Source organism: Crotalus tigris, unplaced genomic scaffold (genome assembly GCF_016545835.1).
Source record: "Crotalus tigris isolate CLP2741 ecotype Arizona unplaced genomic scaffold, ASM1654583v1 scf7180000024412.151370, whole genome shotgun sequence".
Lineage (NCBI taxonomy): Eukaryota > Metazoa > Chordata > Lepidosauria > Squamata > Viperidae > Crotalus > Crotalus tigris.
In genome coordinates this window covers 1-19,646 of record NW_024100579.1, presented here as the reverse complement: position 1 = coordinate 19,646, position 19,646 = coordinate 1, and the positions used below count along the sequence as shown (strand labels likewise).

At 41.0% G+C, this 19,646-nt stretch overlaps 1 pseudogene; it reads left to right on the top strand.

Moving 5' to 3' along the window:
• Positions 1-3,304: 3,304 nt before the first annotated feature.
• LOC120301935 lies at positions 3,305-6,178 on the top strand (annotated as a pseudogene).
• The last annotated feature ends 13,468 nt before the right edge of the window (positions 6,179-19,646 follow it).

Sequence of the window (19,646 nt, the reverse complement as noted above, 5' to 3'; positions counted from 1 at the left end):
TCAGCACAGAACATGCCTTGCTCTTACCTCTAAGATTTCACCTAACCACAAATACATGAGAACAAGCTCACCCAGCTCAGATCTCAGCCAATAAAACAAAGCAGACAGAAGTATAGTTCTTGTTCACATTACTAGACCCAGTTCTATTCCCCATGTTGAAGTGGGAAGGTTCATCGGTCTTCACCCAACCTTGGAGGAGAAAACATAAAGCCAACGAAAAAGTAGAAGTTGTCTTCTCCTTATTTTAAAAGCTCATCTGAGAAAAGAAATCCACCCTCCTGATTGGCTCTATGACATTTGATTTTCTTGGACTTTGATTTTCTCTAGCCTTTATCCAGATCAGGGGTAGGCAACCTTGGCTCTTTTATGATTCGTGGATTCAACTCCCAGAATTCCTGAGCCAGCATGGCTCAACTTGGAAACCATTCCCTTTCCCCTCAGCATGGCTGGCTCAGGAATTCTGGGAGTTGAAGTCCATGAGTCATAAAAGAGCCAAGGTTGCCTATCCCTGATCTAGATGAACAGGTCAGTTAATTTTCTTTTAAACCTTTCAGTGTCAAAGTGAAACAGAATTTCCATTTTCAGTATTGCCGTGAACAAGAAATATAGCCAAAGAGTCCAGATAAAAATATCCCAAATTCAAGACCAGGGAGCTCTTAAGATTCATCGAGAAGCTTGACAAACACATTGCAATAGTATTGGCTTCTTCCTAAGTGAAAGTGCATCTATCTCTGTAGATGCTTTCATCTAGCTGTTAATCATGGCTAACCATGATTGGAAGAATTACTTGGGAATAAGGACTTGCTTTTGAGTAAGCCCCTGACTCGTGAGGACCATTTCACGCAACTAAGAATTCCTGCAACTTCTGTTCTGAGTAATCTCCATTCAGAGAGGGCTCCACCTCTGGGTCAGACTCACCAGTCAGGATCCTGAGCATTGCATGGAGTGTCCCGAGACGGCTTTCCCCAAAAGTCCTGCCTCTAGAACAGCAGTTCTCAACCTGTGGGTCGCGACCCCTTTGGGGGTCGAACGACCATTTCACAGGGGTCGCCAAAGACCAGCTTTTTTTGCATAGAATGCTCAGAACAGCGTTCCGGCATGTTTTTTGATGGATTTTTTTCAATTTTTCCATGAGCTGTGCTACTCCCTCTATTTTATTGGCTTTCAAACACTAATAGAATAGACTCTATTTGAACAGACTCTTAATCTATTGGCTTTTGAAAACCAATAGAATAGAGTCTTTCGCAAGCCAATAGGAATTGTCCAGACCTGGCCATTAAAGGCTGCTTCTGGACTGCTGAGCGTGCCAAAAGTTCCAGATGGCAAACGTTGCTGCAAGTTCTCTGCAGCAAAGGCGACTTTGCAGGAACTTTCCACCCATTCCTGCTGAGCAACTACAGAACACCATCTTCTACTCTACTACTTGTAAGTAAAAGAGGATCAGGGGTGGGAGGTGGATAGCAGCGCTTAACTCTGCCCTGCCGAAAAAGCATGCTCACCTCGTGTGCCATCGGTGTGGTGTGCGGGTGGTGCCGTGGGAGCCGCGGGGCCCGCTTCACACAGTGGGGCTGCGTGGGACAGGCGGTGGCGGAGGTGTTCCTGGTGAGGCAACGGCTGGCACTGCATGTGAAAGTGGCGCATGTGGAGCGTGTGGGGCATGGCGGATGGCTGAGCAGCCGGCCAGGTTCCATGTCATCCATGCCTGCAGCATCGGGGCCGCGGTCCTGGTGAGCTGATGGCGCAGGGCCAGGGAGTCCCTGAGGGAGGGAGGAAGGCAAGCAGTCAGCGCCCTATGGGAGGAAAGGGAGGAAGGCAGGCAGGCAAGTGCTGGGCTGAGGCAAGCTGGGCGTCCCGGGGTGCGAACCATAACCAGCCTCTCTTGGGTGTCTCTAAGGGCAGCCCGGGGTGAGCGGCACTGCTGATCCTGGAGAGAGATCCCCTTGATGAAACCTCCAGGCTTTAAGGGTTCCACCCAGACCCCTGAAGGGAGTGAAGGGAGGCTGGCCTGGCCGGTGCTGGACCTGCGCCAACGCTGCCTGATCCTGAGCTTACGTGGCCACCCAGGAGTGCCTGGCCCGCAACGCCTGTTGCCGCGTGGGCCTGCCTGCCGTCTGCACCCTCCCCCGCCCCCCACTGGCATCTGGTTCAGGCAGCGAATTCAAGCGCTGTACCATCAGTGTGATGTGTGGGTGGTGCAGTGGGACCTGCTTCACACAGCGGGGCTGCACGGGACAGGTGGTGGCAAAGGTGTTCCTGGCAGGGCAGTGGCTGGTGCTGCGTGTGAAAGTGCCGCATGTGGGGCGCATGGGGCACGGCAGATGGCTGATCAGCCGGCCAGGTTCCATGTCATCGATGCCTGCAGCATCGGGCCCACGGTCCTGGTGAGCTGACGGCACAAGGCGGGCGCCCAGGAGTCCCTGACGGAGGGAGAGAGGAAGGCATGCAGGCCGGCAGGCAAGTGCCAGGCCGCGGTCCATGCCCTACAGGAGGAAAGGCTTTGCTGAAGAGTGGCGGCGGCGGCACTGTGCTGAGTGGAGAGTGGCCATAGCCAGGGGGTGTCAGGGACCTCGCCTGCGCCCCTCCCTGGCTGACAAAGCTGGATGGGGGTCCCCTCTTGGGAGCCTACATGGCCGCCTAGGAGCACCTGGCCCGCACCGCCTGCAGACACCTGGGCCTGCCTGATGTCCGCACCTTCCTGCCGCCCCCACTGGCATCCGACTTGGGTGGCGAATTCAAGTGCTGTACCATCGATGTGGTGTGCAGGTGGCGCAATGGGAGCTGCAGGGCCTGCTTCACACAGCGGGGCTGCATGGGACGGCTGGCGGTGGAGGTGGTTCTGGCGGGGCAATGGCTGGTGCTGCGTGTGAAAATGCCATGCATGGGGCGCGATGGATGGCTGAGCAGCCGGCCAGGTTCCATGTCATCCACGTCTGCAGCAGCATCGGGGCCACAGTCCTGGTGAGCTGATGGCACAGGGCAGGCGCCCAGGAGTCCCCGAGGCATGCAGGCAAGCAGGCAAGTGCTGGCCCATGGTTCGCGCCCCATGGGAGGAAAGGCTCTGCCAAAGAGCAGCGGCAGCAGCGCTGCTGCTGAGCGGAGAGTGGCCATAGCTGGGGGGGTGTCAGGGGACCCTGCCTGCGCCCCTCCCGGGCTGACAAAACCAGACGGGGGTCCCCGCCCAAGGCAAGCCAGGGCGCGAACAATAACCAGCTAACAATAACAATAACCCCTTCGCTAAAGCCTCTGTGCTTTAAGGGCTCCACTCACAACCCTTGAAGGGAGTGAGGGGAGGCTGAAGACCCCCATGGGGCCAAGCCAAGCTTCCCGCTGGTGGCTGGCCATTTCTATGCTCCAGGGAGGTCCAAGGGGTTCCGAGTCAGGCCCGGAGCAGACTTTGGCTTTCCTCAGTACAAGTTAAGATCAGGTTTCCTTGCAAGCAGAAGGGGAGGATATTCTATACAAGTTCACACATATTAGTAGGCCATAGTTTCCTGAGTATGCCCCAAACTGACTTATTTAGGACATATACTGTGTCATAAATGTTGCTTTGCAATGACTGGATTCAAACATCACTTTAAGCATGCATTTTGGGTTATACATTGCTGGCTGTGGAATTTTGGGAGTTGAAGTCCATATGCCTTAAAATTGTCAAGGTTGAGAAACACTGGGTTATAGCAGTGGTTCTTAACCTTTTTGAACAAATTGCTCCCTTGAGCCAATGAGGAAGTTGTCATCGCCCCCCTCCCCCAACATAACCTCTCAATCACAACATAGGAAATAATTCTTCAATTTACTCATTTTTGTTTTTGTTTTCTTTAAAATTGTTCATCAGGACATATCAATGCAAATAATTTATTTCCAGTCTTTTCCCCATATGTCCCATATTCTGGCTAATGGCACCCCACTGTATGGGTAGAGGCTGCTGCACAACACGCATGAAGATAAGCAGTGCATATTTACATATGTACGCCGTTCTGTACTGAAGCTAGCTGGAGGAACATTTGAAAACACAATTCAATCCACTAATAGCGAGTGATCTGATGTTTTTGTACAACAGATATACAGGCATTCACTGTACAAAAAAGTCTCAAAAGTGTCCCCAAAACTTCTCGCTCCATCGCCCCCATATCGCCCCCTTTTTGTTCCTTTGCGCCCACGTCGCCCCTTTTAGTTCCATCGCCCCCCTGAAAAATGAAATTGCCCCCTGGGGGGCAATATTGGCTAGGTTAAGAACCACTGGGTTATAGTAACATGTATGTAACCAAAAAAAAATGGTAAATCATAGGAAACTTTAATGAACTGTATTGCCATGTATAACCTTTTGTATTGTTAAAGCTATTGTTATATATTACTTTCATTAGCAAACCATCCCATGACAATGGATCGTGCAGAGGGGAACATTAAGAAAAGAAAATATTGTGAGGCTTTTCTACAATATGGTTTTACATCAATAACTGCAGCTGGAAAAGAGAAACCACAATGTGGTTTGTGTGTCATATGCTCTGAAGTCCTATCAGCCGAATCCATGAAGCCAAACAAACTGAAACGGCATTTTGAGACCAAGCATCCAAGCTTTGCTGGCAAGGATACCAAGTATTTTAGATGCAAGGCTGATGGACTCAAGAAAGCCAGACTTGACACTGGTGGCAAGTACCACAAACACAACATGGCAGCTGTTGAAGCTTCATATGCGGTGGCACTCAGAATTGCCAGAGCTATGAAGCCTCACACTATTGCAGAGGAGTTACTGTTGCCAGCGGCCAAAGACATTGTTTGACTTACGATCGGAGATGAATTTGTGATGAAATTGAATGCAATTTCCTTATCTAACGACACTGTCCGCAGAAGAGTAGATGACATGTCTGCTGATATTCTTGGTCAGGTACTCCAAGAAATTAAATCTGCTCCACTTCCAATATTTAGTATTCAGCTTGATGAATCTACAGACGTTGCAAACTATTCACAGTTACTGGTTTACATGAGGTATATTAATGATGGCGATTTTAAAGATGAGTTTCTTTTTTTGCAAACCTCTTGAAACAACAACTACTGCACGTGATGTATTTGACACAGTTGGTTTATTTCTGAAAGAGCATAACATCTCTTGGGAAAAGGTTTGTGGTGTTTGCATAGATGGTGCTCCAGCTATGCTAGGATGTCGCTCTGGATTTCAACGTTTGGTTCTGAATGAGTCACCATCGGAACTCACTGTGTGATTCATTGGCAAATATTAGCATCAAAGGCGCTGCCACAAGAGTTACAAGAAGTAATGAGAAGCGCCATAAATTCTGTCAACTTTGTAAAGGCAAGCAATTTAAACAGTCGACTGTTTTCCCAATTGTGCAATGAGTTGGATGCGCTGAACAATGCTCTGTTATTTCACACTGAAGTGAGATGGTTGTCGAGAGGAAAAGTTTTAAAACGTGTTTTTGAGCTTCGTGATGAACTCAAAACGTTTTTTAGTCAGAAAGGAAGACCACACTTCGAGGCACTTTTCAGCGATAACAGTGAACTGCAGAAAATAGCTTACTTGGTTGACATCTTTGCCATCTTGAATGAGTTAAATTTATCACTGCAAGGACCAAATGCTACATGCCTCGATTTGTCTGAAAAATCATTCCAAATAAAACTTCAGCTTTGGCAAAAAAAATTGGACGACAAAAAAATTTACATGTTGCCTACCTTATCTGCTTTCTTTGAGGAACATGACATTGAACCAGACAAAAGGATTACAATGATCATTTCTGTGAAAGAACACTTGCACATGCTGGCAGATGAAATTTCATCGTACTTTCCAAATCTACCTGACACCCCATTTGCACTTGCCAGAAGCCCTTTCACCATCAAAGTTGAAAATGTTCCTGAGACAGCACAAGAGGAGTTCATTGAACTTATTAACAGCGATGCAGCGAGAACTGATTTCTCTACAATGCCAGTTACAAAATTCTGGATCAAATGTTTGCAGTCATATCCTATTCTGTCTGAGACTGTGTTGCGCCTTCTTCTTCCATTTCCAACAACATATCTTTGTGAAACAGAGTTTTCCAGCTTGTTGGTTATCAAGTCTAAATACAAAAGTAGACTTGTTGTGGAAGATGATCTTCGTTGTGCTCTTGCAAAGACTGCCCCGAGAATTGCTGATCTGGTGCGAAAGAAGCAATCTCAACCTTCCCACTGACATTGGCTTCTTACACATACTGTTGAAAAATGTAGCAATGTAGTTTACTGCTGTTATATTAAGACTGTTACCCATGCTACACCATGCTTCAAGACAAAAATTCATTTATTTGTAATTAGAAATAACTATTTAACAATATATAATTACATATTGTTTTTGTGATTAATCGCTATGCTTTAATTATGTTCAATTTGTAACAATGAAAATACCTCCTGCATATCAGTTATTTACATTGTGATTCATAACAGTAGCAAAATTACAGTTATGAAACAGCAACAAAAGTAATTTTATGGTTGGGGGTCACCACAACATGAGGAACTGTATTAAGGGGTCATGGCATTAGAAAGGTTGAGAACCACTGCTCTAGAAGGATATGGCATCCAGCTGCATCTGAGAGATGGTGCTTTTTGAAAGCACTCCAGATAAGAAGCAGCAGCATCCCAAGGGCCAGTGTGGTTCAGTGGGGCTTCTCACAGAGTAGAAAGGCAAAGGAAGTCCCAGGGAGACCCTATCCTCATCAGAAAATGAAGGTGACTGAATGACATGGGTGAAGAAAAAGTGCTTTTGGTGAAGCATGAAACCCCATGGCCAAAAATGTTCACATCCTGGTCCTATCCTATATCTGGCAGCCTTATAAACCAATTTAGATCTATGGGCCAAAGATTCATATATGTTTATATATATATAGGGTTGAGGGATTATTGGTTTTATACTGGATTTTATTCTTGTAAGTTGCTTGAATTCATTGAAAGATAGTTGGGTGGCCATATACATTTTCTTAATAAATAAATAAAAATATTCTAGGATTGCTATGATCCATAGTGTATATTTCTGCTATTTTTCATGGGGGATAGTTTATACCTCATTGGAACTGCAAATCTGGGTGAACAGAAACTACCAAAGGATGAACCGATTGCTATTAAGTTCAAAAATGTATACAGCATTCAATTTATGCAAAATAATAGACAAATAAAATATTGGGAGCTTGTTGCTCAATTGATATATTCTTGTGGTAAGAAACTGGAGCCAGAGAGTCTCTGCTATTACAATAATATGTTTAAATGAACAAGAAAAATATAAGCACTAACTGTAGACTCAGCTATAATAGACTCCATATATATTGATCCTGAATGGCTAATGTTGCATATACAGTAGCTGATTCAGCTTTTTGAGTAAAATCAGATATTTTGGGGAGATTTTTTTAAATTAAAGTTCTTTTATAAGCAATCTCACTGCCAATATGGTTCTTAAATTTGCAAATGTCATGTTCTTTGCAACAGTCATTCACTAGCTTGGCCATTTCCTCATATGGAGGAGACAGCCAAGAACAAAGGCTAAGAATCATTCTAATATGATTGAACAGTCTCCTATTCAATATACAATGCAGTAATCAGTAACTAAGATTAGAGGATCTGGTCTACTGGAAAAGGCAGGTTTGGGAAGATGGGAGTGGTACAATCATGGGGATTGATACAGCTGCTTGTTTCCTAGGCAACTCCTTTGAACTCTTTGCATCTCCCATATCCATCTCATCAGATTCCAGGGACAGAACAGTCAAGATACACCCAGCATATTATGAACCATTGACAATTGAATGATTGTATGACCAAACAATGAAAAAGATGCAACAATGAAAAAGATGTAAGCATATGCAGATATATGAGGGACATGTGGGTATGCATATGGAGAAAATTATTGGACATAGGGTTAAGAAGAGGGATAGATGTGGTAAGATGTGGGAAAAAGAGATTAGCACAGGGAGTAGAGCTTGAATGGTAAATTTCTGGTAAATGATAAAAATGGTAAAAAAAAATCTATTTTTTTTTATAAAGGGCACAAGCAAGTACTTGATATTTCTGCTTAAGACCCAGTATTTGTACAAACTTTGCATGTAGCTAATTATCTAGGTACATAAAACATCTAGATTTTGTGGTGGATAGTTTGAATAAGGTGTTGTTAAATTTCAACTTGTAGCATGCCTTGCCTTTGGCCATGCTGGCTAAACTTGCTAGTAGTTGTCCTTCAACAATGAGAAATACTTAGAGCCGGGGTGGGGAAAGATAGCCCTTTTATGTCTTGTGGACTTCAACCTCCCAGAATTCCTGAGCCAACATGCTGGGAGTTGAAGTCCACAAGTCAAAAAAAGGCCCTCTTTCCCCACCCCTGATTTAAGAGGATCACCAGTTCCCCAATCTGCCTTCGAATCAAGTCTAATCCCATTAGCACATCCAATTCTAACCACCAGAGGGCTTCATTTATTCTTCAATAGATCTAAAGTTGGATAGGATTTAAGATTCCAGACATGAACCAGAGGTCACCTTGTCTTTAAGTTAATAAATGCAATCGAATGTCCTATTCTGTTTCCGCCTTGTACACATTTGTTTCTCAGCATGTACATTTCCTATCTGAAGCTCAGTGATTCCCATTTCTATATCTCATTATTTCGGCTGGACAATTTGTTATTACACAATGGTCCGATCAATTGTGATCTGCAAACCATCTTGAGTTCCAGTTAGGATACATAGATATATCATCCTGCCAATGACAAAGTGCTTATAAATTGAAAACACTACATTCATATTAGTTGAAAGAAAATAATTTGAAAGAACTTTTAGGGTGAATATGAAATCTAGCCTTCCCCACCCTGTCATTTTGCAGCAATAATCCAGTGAAGGATAAGAGTGAAAACATGATATGATTGGGCATGGAAAGCAAAATGGAAAATATAACTCCCTCTCCCCCCATCTCATTTGTTTTCCTCTTTAGCATTTATTACATACAGAGACACACACATACACAGTGAATGGGTGTTTAGCTGGCTTAACCCATTAAAAAGTGTAAAAATAGGTTTTTAATTCTCAAATGATTCTTTGTATACAAAATAGATCCATTACAAATAATATGGTTAAATTGATTTTTTCTCTCTCCTGTCTGAATTTATTTTTCTTCCTTGGCCTGAAAATGCAACCGAATTTACATGGCAACATTAGGAATAAGGAGTTAGACTAAAAGACAAAACATGGTCCACTGGAGAAGGAAATGGCAACCCACTGCAATTTCCTTGCCAAGAAAATCTCATGGACAGTATCAAAATGGTGCTGGAGAAGACTCTTGAGGGCCCCTTGGACAGCAAGGAGATCAGATCAGTCAATCCCAAAGGAAATCAATCCTGACGATTCTTTCGAAGGGCAGGTTCTGAAGCTGAAATGCTTTGGCCACCTAATAAGAAGAGAGGACTCATTGGAAAAGATTCTGATGTTGGGAAAGATTGAAGGCAAAAGGAGGAGGGGATGGAAGAGAATGAGTTGGTTAGATAGTGTCACTGAGGCAATGAACATGAATTTGGGCAAACTCTGGGAGACAGGGAGGACAGGGAAGCCTGGCATGCTATGGTCCATGAAATTGAGAAGAGTCGGACACAATATAGTGACTGAGCACCAACAAAACCTAAAGAGCCAGTTTGGTCTAGTGGTTAAGGCACCAGACTAGAAAGTAGGAGATCATGAATTCAAGTCCTGCCTCAGTCAGGAAAGCCAGGTTGGTGACTTTGGGCCAGTCTGTCTTTTTCAGCCCAACCTACCTCACAGGGTTGTTGTTTAAGGGAAAATAAGAGGAGGAAGTATGTTTGCCAACTTGAGTTATTTATAAAAAAATAATAAAGGTGGGATACAAACAAATAAATACTTTTCCATTCATCATTTTTTCTTTTCTGAAAAAACAGCCATTTACATGAAGCACTATTAAACTGCTAGAGTTCATGGACTAGTTCAATAAGACCTATATGTAACATTGATGGTTCTCTTTCCCCCTCTGGATAATTTTTTGAAACATTCTCTGCTTTTCTCTATGCCATGTAAGAAACATTGCTGTAAAAATGCTTCAATATTTGTATGAGCTGTTGGATCAGTTCACTCCTTCTTGTTAAGAAAATCCAGGATCCGTCACAGCTATCCCCTCCTAACCCTAACTTTAACTGCTCTAAGTTTACACATCTGTGTATCCTAACTGGAATTCAAGATGGTTTGCAATTGGAAGTGATGATATGAGTCATTTCACTGATCTGCTACAGCAAACAGGAAAGCCACACAAAACTTCCATCTTCACATTTTTGAGCCCATCCAGGTATTGATTTCCTGAGTCCTGCTTTGGACTTATTACATAGACTGCTTTTCTTGCAGGCTGTTTGTAACAGGCTTATCACATTCATTACTTCAAAATGTCTTTAAAAAAAGGTGTCATGGTGTAATCAATCAATCCTTTAATGACAATGAAAACTTCTGTACCAGTTCTTTTCATGTCCATATTGCATAATACCATAGTTATGATATTCAATTCCGTTCCTCAGTTGAATCTGACCAGATTATGCATTTATATTACTTAGTATTGATTCTGCTTCACCTTTCAAAAGAAGTAATGGTTAACCCAGAGAGAGGGACATAGAAATCCAAAATGTATGATAACCTCAAAAATTTAGCTCAAAAGTAGAGATTGGTGAATATTTCATGTCAACAGCCCATCCATATACAGAAATGATTTCTTTTGTTTAGTGGGCTGGGCCAACCAATCCCAGCTAGGGGAGCTAAGCCACACAACTGAGTCTCAATTCATAATATATCTAAAGTCACCTTGGTATCAGCCTGACAAAGGGTGATGAATCACCATTAGTAGGGACAATCACATAACCATTTGAATCTTGTGGAATGGAGTTTCTCATCCTCTTTTTTGCCTCACAGTTCTCAGTGACTTCTGCAAAGCCAAATTCCAAGAATTGGAGAATTGGTGATTGCCACTGAAAGACTAATCCTATGTACATTAAAACTATCCTGTATAGTAGACTTTGAACTGAAAAAAAAAATCATTATTATGACTATATAGTAGGTCAACACAAAGGTACAGAAACTCTCTCTGGTATCTGATAAGAAGAACCAGGGCTTTTTTTTGTCATAGAACGCACCGGAATGGAGTTCCGGCACCTTTTTTCGATGGATTTTCCAGAGTTGCGTTCTTTTCCTATTGTTGCCCTTCCTATCCTTGTTTACTTTTGAAAATGCTCCACTGGTGGTACGGTGTGAGTGGGGTCCCCTCTGGTGCTTTCTGCCTCCTCTAGGAGGAGCCATGAGGTGCCGGAGCACCACAGCCAGAGTGTGGCCTGCTTGGTGTGGAAGCCGATGGTGGCGGTGGGAGACAAATAAACATGGAGGCCATCTTTCACAAGAGGGTGAATGAGCCTTTTGCCTTCCCTTACAGAAGGTGGGGTGTGAGGTTAAAAAGAGGTGAAACAAGAGAAAAGAAAGGTGGCTGGCGTGGAAGCTTCCCCGACAGTGAAACTTTGCTGTTTCAATTCCTTGGGTAGTTCAAAGGCTGGGATGTCTACGAAAATCTCTTTTTAGTCTTTTACACTTTATATTCAAACTGCAGAGGGGAAGAATAAGAATAAAGCCAATGACTTGTGATTTGGAGGTATTATTATTAATAATAATATATAATATTATGTATTGGTCAGATATAAAGGTACACCTACAGTATGAGTTTAATCAGATCTATTTATTAAATTGGGTTTAACTTAAAGGTAAATTAAAAGTAATCTGTTCACTGACAAAATTTCAACTTTGTTTCAAGTCAATATCGATATTAACCTCCAAATGTAAATTTTTCCACCTTGTCTGACAACTTCTTAAAAATAACTCAATCTTTTACAAGCAACAAAATTTTGTTTTATTGGGCCAATTTCATTCCACATAGAAAGCTGACATTTCCACTCATTAAACTAAATGGGCATGCCAGTGGTAAATGTCCCAAAAGATTAATAAAATGCCTTCTTGTAATTTAAAGCCACACAATGCATGGTAACATTAATAGTAGTAACTTATCTTGAGCAAAATCCTAGTCTTTTAGATATACTAAAAATTGAACGGGGTTTTTTTCAACTACAAAGGTAAACCTTGTAGGGTAGGCAAGGTGGGTTGTATGTCATGTGTGAGTTCCAGCACCTTTTTTTTTAACAAAAAAGCACTGAGAAGAACAATAGCATCAACATAACTATAAATCAGAACTGAAGAATCTTGGTTTCCATTAATTCTTTGTGGGTTCCCTATCCTGTTCTGGACTCCAAAGAGCTTGGAGCAACATACCTATGGAGATGATGAATTGTCCCATTTTATCTTTGCCACGATCTTCTGAGGTATTGGATGAAAGACAAGAGGATTGTGAAAAGCAAACAGCTAGAAAACTTGACAAACTTTAAAAAGCCGCTCCAAATCTGTGATATTAAGTAATGAATAAATGCGATAAATAAATTAAAGGATGCTGTCAAGTTACAGGTTCGCTATTGTAATGATTTGTATATGAAAAACAATACTTGCTTCTTCTCTCTTACAAAAATATATTTTGGAGAAGCAAAATCCAGGGTTTGACACAGTGTTCAGTTTCTCTACACCTGGTGACATCTGAAAGGGTGCAAGCATTCCTTTTGACCTACATCCTTGGCAAGCGCTTTAAATTCCTTTGGTCTGATTAGTGAAAATAGTTACTGTATTTAATCAAGTACAAACCACAGCATTTTAACAAACCGCAAATGGTCAGTGTCTTTTTTAAAATAAAAGGACTGGGAGCATGTATGTTTTTCTATGCGGAAGACATAATTCTGTTAAAAGGAAAGTGGAGAACACCTTCTGAAAGTAAAGCAGATTTCCTCCATAGTTCTTTTGCTACTACTACTTCCCTCCTCACAGTTTATCATCATCATCATCAAAAACAAGCTATGCATTTCAGACCAGCTAAAGTCTTGCTGGGTCACCTCAGCATTGTAAGAATGAGCAAGGAACACCAGAAATGTACATCAAGAGTATAAGTTCCCAGCAGGGTCACCCAAGATGTATAGGTCATCCCAGCTGCTCGGCAGAAGAAAGCAGGCACCATACAAGACAGCACCAGGAAAACGTTGTAGGCAGATGATCACTTCAGTTATAACAGCTAAGCCATCAATCCGCACTGTGTAGTAGAAGACAATGATAAATTGGTTCACTTAAGCTTGTGATAAAAGGTATTTCAATATTAAACATGCTTGAAACATGCAAACATAATCAGGAAAATATATAAATGCATGATAACTTGAATAATTATTTATTTGCATAAGAAATATGGAATTGTAAGCTTTCAAACAATTTTATCTCGCTTTGTTGTAATAAGAGACCAACATTCAAGCTGTTGTTTTGTCAAAGCAATGTGATGTTTTCCTGTACCCAAGTAGCAGCATCCGATTTCAATTTCATTTTTAGAAAGCTTTCCTTGTATGTCAGCTATGTTTGGAGCTTTCCTAAATATTCTCCTTTAAAAAAAAATTAGTCAATATGTATTTTGAATTTTCAAAATGTTTGGCAAGGGATAAACTAGCATTATAGGATGCTGCAAAGATATCAACCATTTTGATTAAACACTTGAGAGTCTGTGTTGTGAAACCCTGATTTTTGTGGTGTAGATGTCATTCGGAGCTGTAGCATTATCACAACACAGAGGCTGAAGGGTTCCTTCCCTTTCCACTTTTGGATAAAGGAAGAATCAACCAACACATGGCATTTGGCATAAATAAATGCAGTTTGTGTGTTTAGCACATTCTTCTACATTCCCTCTGATGCCACGAGTTTTACAGACAAACGAAAAAAAGGTAATACTTGACTTACGACTATAATTGACCCTAAGTTTCCATTGTTAAGCAATACAGTTGTTTACATTTTATCCCATTTTATGCCACAGTTGTTACGTGAATCACTGCAGGTGTTAAAGGCATTACTAACATGGTTGTTAAGTGGATCTGGCTTCACCAATGACTTTGCTTGTCAGAAAGTAGCCAAATGTGATTATGTGTCCCTGGGACACTGAAACATTATAAATACATGCCAGTTGCCAAGCATCCAAATTTTTGATTATGTGACCGTGAGGATGCTGCAATGGCCGTACGTGTGAAAAATGGACATAAGTCACTTTTTTCAATGCTGTTGTATCTTCGAACAGTCACTAAACAAATGGTTGTAAGTCAAGAACTACCTATAGTTCTGAATGACCTCAATATGATATTGAAACTCATAGTAACACCACAAAAGTCCCCTGAACTGGCATTAGATAGCAAAGGGACCCAACATTTTCAGAAGGATATTTATTTTTAAAAACTGTGGGAGACCAAATATTATTCTGTTTACAGCTATAGATGAAGAAAATACTGCAGAATATCAACAATCATCATCACTGTTGCAACACATTTTGAGTCAGAAACCTGTGATTATAATAAGCATAGCTTTATTTCCTGTCTATCTATTCCTAAAAAGGTTTTTGGACTAAGCTTCTTTGCATCTGGTCCTGACACAAATTAGGATCTCCTAATGAGAGGTGTCAGAGGCATGTTTAAAAAAAAATCAAGATGGAAGCCAAAACCCATCCCTTTTACATGTGATGCACAATACATATAAAGAGTGTAGGGCACAACTGCCATCAATCAGGCTCATGTTTACATATAGAGATTAAACCTCAACAATGAATGGAATGATCGGTAACCGGAAATGTAGGCCTTGTGTTATGTAGAAATTAAAGCCACCACAAACCCGGGTTCATAATATTAGACTCTTTCCAATGTAGTAACATTCCTGTTGGAACCTAATATAGCAAAACTCTCAGGGACAGTGTGTAAATAACAATGTAGCAACTAGTAGCAAAGTCTGTTCCTGAGAAATGAATGGCTTTAAAGTTTTGGCGATTATTAACTCAAAGTATGTCAAGAACTGGCCCTTAGACTACTCATACTTTCTAGAATCTACGTATAATTAAAACTATTGGAATAAACATGGAGACATTTGAATTATTAGCACCTGACCCCGAGAGTTAGAGTGAAGGCTCAGAACAAAACTTTATTTCTATGATGTAATGTAGGGTGAAGAACGTTCTATCCTTTGCCCCATTTTAGGTCTTACAGTTTCTCTTTCACCTGCAAACTTCACCAATGGAAAGGTCTAAGCAGGAGCCATAAGTATTTGGAAGGATGGATCAAAACATTGTTCGGCTACCCCTAGTATCCAATGGAGGATGTGTTTTTCTTTTCCTATTGATTGTCTGTTATGGGTCATCTGCAAAACCCAAGCAGAGAATTTTACTGAAGGTAGAGCAAAACAGACATTTACCAATGCAGTTTCGCTTGCTCCAAAACTAGAGGCAAGGGTTCATCCGGAGCTTTCAAATTGTTAGGACCAAATAGGGTCCCTGTAATGAAACTAGAAAGGCCCTTTCATTTATCTTATTCAGACACCATCCTTCCAGACTCTGTATTACGACATTGTCCTTTTCTACAGCCCCTGTATAAAATGTGATTTAGGGATTTCTAAACACACACATAGATAAAAAGGAAGACTTGACTACAAAATTTTATTTCAGTAACAACAGATGTTATTTATGGACCTTTTTCCAGGGAAATGAAGCATGGCTCAAAAAGATAATTGCAGCTGAATTACACTGCAATGAACTGTTACAGATAGTCCTCAGTTTACAACAGCAGTTGAGACTGGAATCGCTGTCACTAAGAGACCTTGTCATAAAGCACAATGTCACATAACAGTCTCAGTTGCTGCAATAAGCAAGGATCTCATGTAACCAAGACTTCTGACTTCTTGCTGGCTTCTCCATTGACTCTCCTTGGGGAAAGCCAGCGGGGAACAATGGAAATTATGATCACATGACTTGCTGTGACATCATAGTTGTGAGCCAGGAATTGAGTGCTTGAATTATGATCATGTGACTGCAAGGGCACTGTCACTCCTTCAGCATTGTCATAAGTTCGATTGGTTGCTAAACCCTAACTTAGGACCACTTGTAATATAACCAAACTCTTTATAAAGAGAGGGAGAAACTTACTTGACTGTATTTTGGTGGACTTCAGTTTCTGTGTACAGTAAAAAATATACCCCCAAAACTGTTGCTATCTTTTTTGCTTAGTAGTATTGCTCCCATCTTGAAAAAATGGCTATCATATTTCACATTGTTAGTTATTAGCAATAGTAATAGTAATAGTAGTAAAGTTGGAAGGGACCTTGGAGGTCATCTAGTCCAACCCCCTGCTCGGGCAGGAAACCCTACACCATTTCGGACAAATGGCTGTCCAGTCTCTTCTTAAAAACTTCCAGTGTTGGAGCATTTACTGCTTCTGGAGGCAAGCTGTTCCACTGATTAATTGTTCTCACTGTCAGGAAGTTTCTCCTTAGTTCTAGGTTGCTTCTCTCCTTGATTAGTTTCCACCCGTTGCTTCTTGTCCTGCCTTCAGGTGCTTTGGAGAATAGCTTAATTCCCTCTTCTTTATGGCAGCCCCTGAGATATTGGAACACTGCTATCATGTCCCCCCTTGTCCTTCTCTTCGTTAAACTAGACATACCCAATTCTAGCAACCGTTCCTTATATGTTTTAGCCTCCAGTCCCCTAATCATCTTTGTTGCTCTTCTCTGTACTCTTTCTAGAGTCTCAACATCTTTTTTACATCGTGGTGACCAAAACTGGATGCAGTATTCCAAGTGTGGCCTTACCAAGGCATTGAAGAGTGGTATTAATACTTCACGTGATCTTGATTCTATCCCTCTGTTAATGCAGCCTAGCACTGTGTTGGCCTTTTTGGCAGCTGCAGCACACTGCTGGCTCATATTTAAGTGATTGTCTACTAGGACTCCGAGTCCCTCTCACAGTTACTACTATTGAGCATGGTGCCACCTATGCTGTACTTGTGCATTTGGTTTTTCTTGCCTAAATGTAGAACCTTGCTTTTTTCACCATTGAATTTCATTTTGTTAGTTAGTGCCCAGTGTTCAAGTCTGTCCAGATCCTTCTGTATCTGAAGCCTGTCTTCTGGAGTGTTGGCTATTCCTGCCAGCTTGGTGTCGTCTGCAAATTTGATGAGTTCCCCATCTATCCCTTCATCCAAATCGTTGATGAAGATGTTGAAGAGTACTGGGCCCAGAACAGAGCCCTGGGGCACCCCACTACACACTTCCCTCCATATAGATGCAGTTCCATTGAGGACCACTCGCTGAGTACGGCCGGTCAGCCAGCTACGGATCCATCTGGTGGTGGTTCTGTCTACCCCACATATTATGTTCAGCTATCTGAACTGTCATGGCTATTCCAGAGTCTGCACAATCAGAAAATTCTGATTGAAACACAGTCCGATTTCATTTGGGATTCAATGCCAAATTTTAAATTTAGGAATCCATATCACAATTACCATTGGAAATCAACAAACTTTTCCCTTCCTATTTGAGAAAACAGGATGATTTTTTTCAGATTTAATAATCTCAGCCAAATACAGTTAGATATCAGACAAACAGATTTAGGTTTATGTATCTTTAAATCTGATACTATAACAGGAAATTGGAGAATTGATCTGTCAGAAATCTTTTTAATATTTAATATTAATCATTATGTTCAGAGGCCGTAAAGTTCTGATTACCAGAAGCAGGGGAACAGCATAAGATGACTTGCCTAGAAGTATTTAGTAGTCAGCTGAAGAGATAAAATGAACTCTGTGATGCTTATTTTTTTTAATAACCCCTTTAGGTATGTATACAGTACTATAGATTTCTGTCTCTTAAAAACAGCACACCGTGATATTAAGCTTCTCAGAGTGATATGCAAAGTATCTATTATGTATTCATAACTAGTCATTCATTACCCATGAAAGTTTAATCAAGTGATTGTACAGTTTTATGTAAGTGAGCGATACCATGATTCAGTTATCAAAGTTTTAAAAATAAATTCTGTGTAATGCCGTTTTAGCAGTACAGAGCTCATTTAAGAGTGCCACCTGAATTTTTTTCTCGTTAATAAATTATATTATTATTTTCCCTCGATATTTTATTAAAATGTACTTTTAAAAATATAAATATATACTCTTTACAGATTGGAAGCAAAAGATGCTTTTGGAGAATACCCTCATTTTCACAAGCAAGACATACAAATATGTCCTCAGTGCCCAAATTATATTGATAAAATGGTGTGTGTGGGGGGGGGGGGGGAAGTAGACAGGCTAGAATAATAATATTCATCAACAGAACGAATAATTTGTTTTATAAATATTTTATCTCCTGTACATTATTGCATTGGGAGCCACAACTGTATGCAGCCATCATTCTGTAGGAAAGTTTAGAAACGCAAACCAAACTGAGATATGTATATACATGAGTGTGAAGGGAAATGTGTGTATGAATAATAAATATGTCAGCACATTATCTGATTGAACAATGTGCACAATCTCTTTAGTAAACATATAAATGATGAAATGTCTTTGAAGTAGATATTTAGCAACGGGGCGAGGGTGAGGGAATAACTGAATGCAAAATAAATTAAATAAAAATTGTAAACAAGTCATCATCTTACTTATGGGATATATGGCTTTGTTACTTCTAAGTCTTTCTAAATAAAATGATAAATTAAAGACATTAAATTTTTCAAAAAGAAAAGTTTCAAGGCTGAGCTGTGCTTCTAAATATTTGCACTGCCACTAAAATGATTTAAAATCAAATGAGAGATAAATCTGCAGCGTTACACAAGATGTACTCATACTAAGGCCTAAACAAGACACATATTAAGGAATGGGAGTACATTAGGTAATAAGAAGTAACAATCCACTAATTCTCTCACTCAACTTTTGTGGCACACCAGAATCTGCTGACCAGAATATGAATAAGTTGGCTTCCAGAGACCCATGTATACAATTCTGGTTTTTCAAGTCACACAGGAAAATATTCCACATTCCTTCTTTACAAATCATAATATCCAGTTAAAAACAGACATATGAACCTTTGATATATTTTGTGCACAATATATATATATTTGTAAACCAGGTATCTGACCTTTACTTAAAACCCCCACAAGCCTATGGATTCTAGATTGCAATTCATCCCAATGAGTTTTGTAACTTATTTTCTGGGGACAGAATCAAGCACAAGATCTTAAAAACACAGTCTTGTTAAAAAAAAAAGACATCTTGCTCTCATCTTCTTTTGCCATTGTTCCAAATGGCCAAAGTTATGCCTTGCTTATTCCCAATTCAGTAGGGAGCAAAGAGGATAGATGCTGGAGTAGCTCGGAGAGGCCCGTGTCCTGCCCTTAGGAGAGCTGTGGGTATCGCAGGAGCCTGGAAGAGAGCAGCAGAAGGTCGTGGTGGGAGAGTCAGAGCTGTGGATACAGCCGCAGCTGCAGCAGCCAGAGGAGAGGAGAGAAAGGCAGGTGCCAAAGGCTTAAGAATATCTTTTTGGAAGGCCAGCTTTGCCTATGGAAAGAAGGGAAAGAAATACTGCTATAAGTGGTTGATATAACAACAACAACAACAACAACAACAACAACAACAATAATAATAATAATAATAATAATAATAATAATAATAAAGTTGGAAGGGATCTTGGAGGTCATCAAGTCCAACCCCCTGCTCAGGCAGGAAACCCTA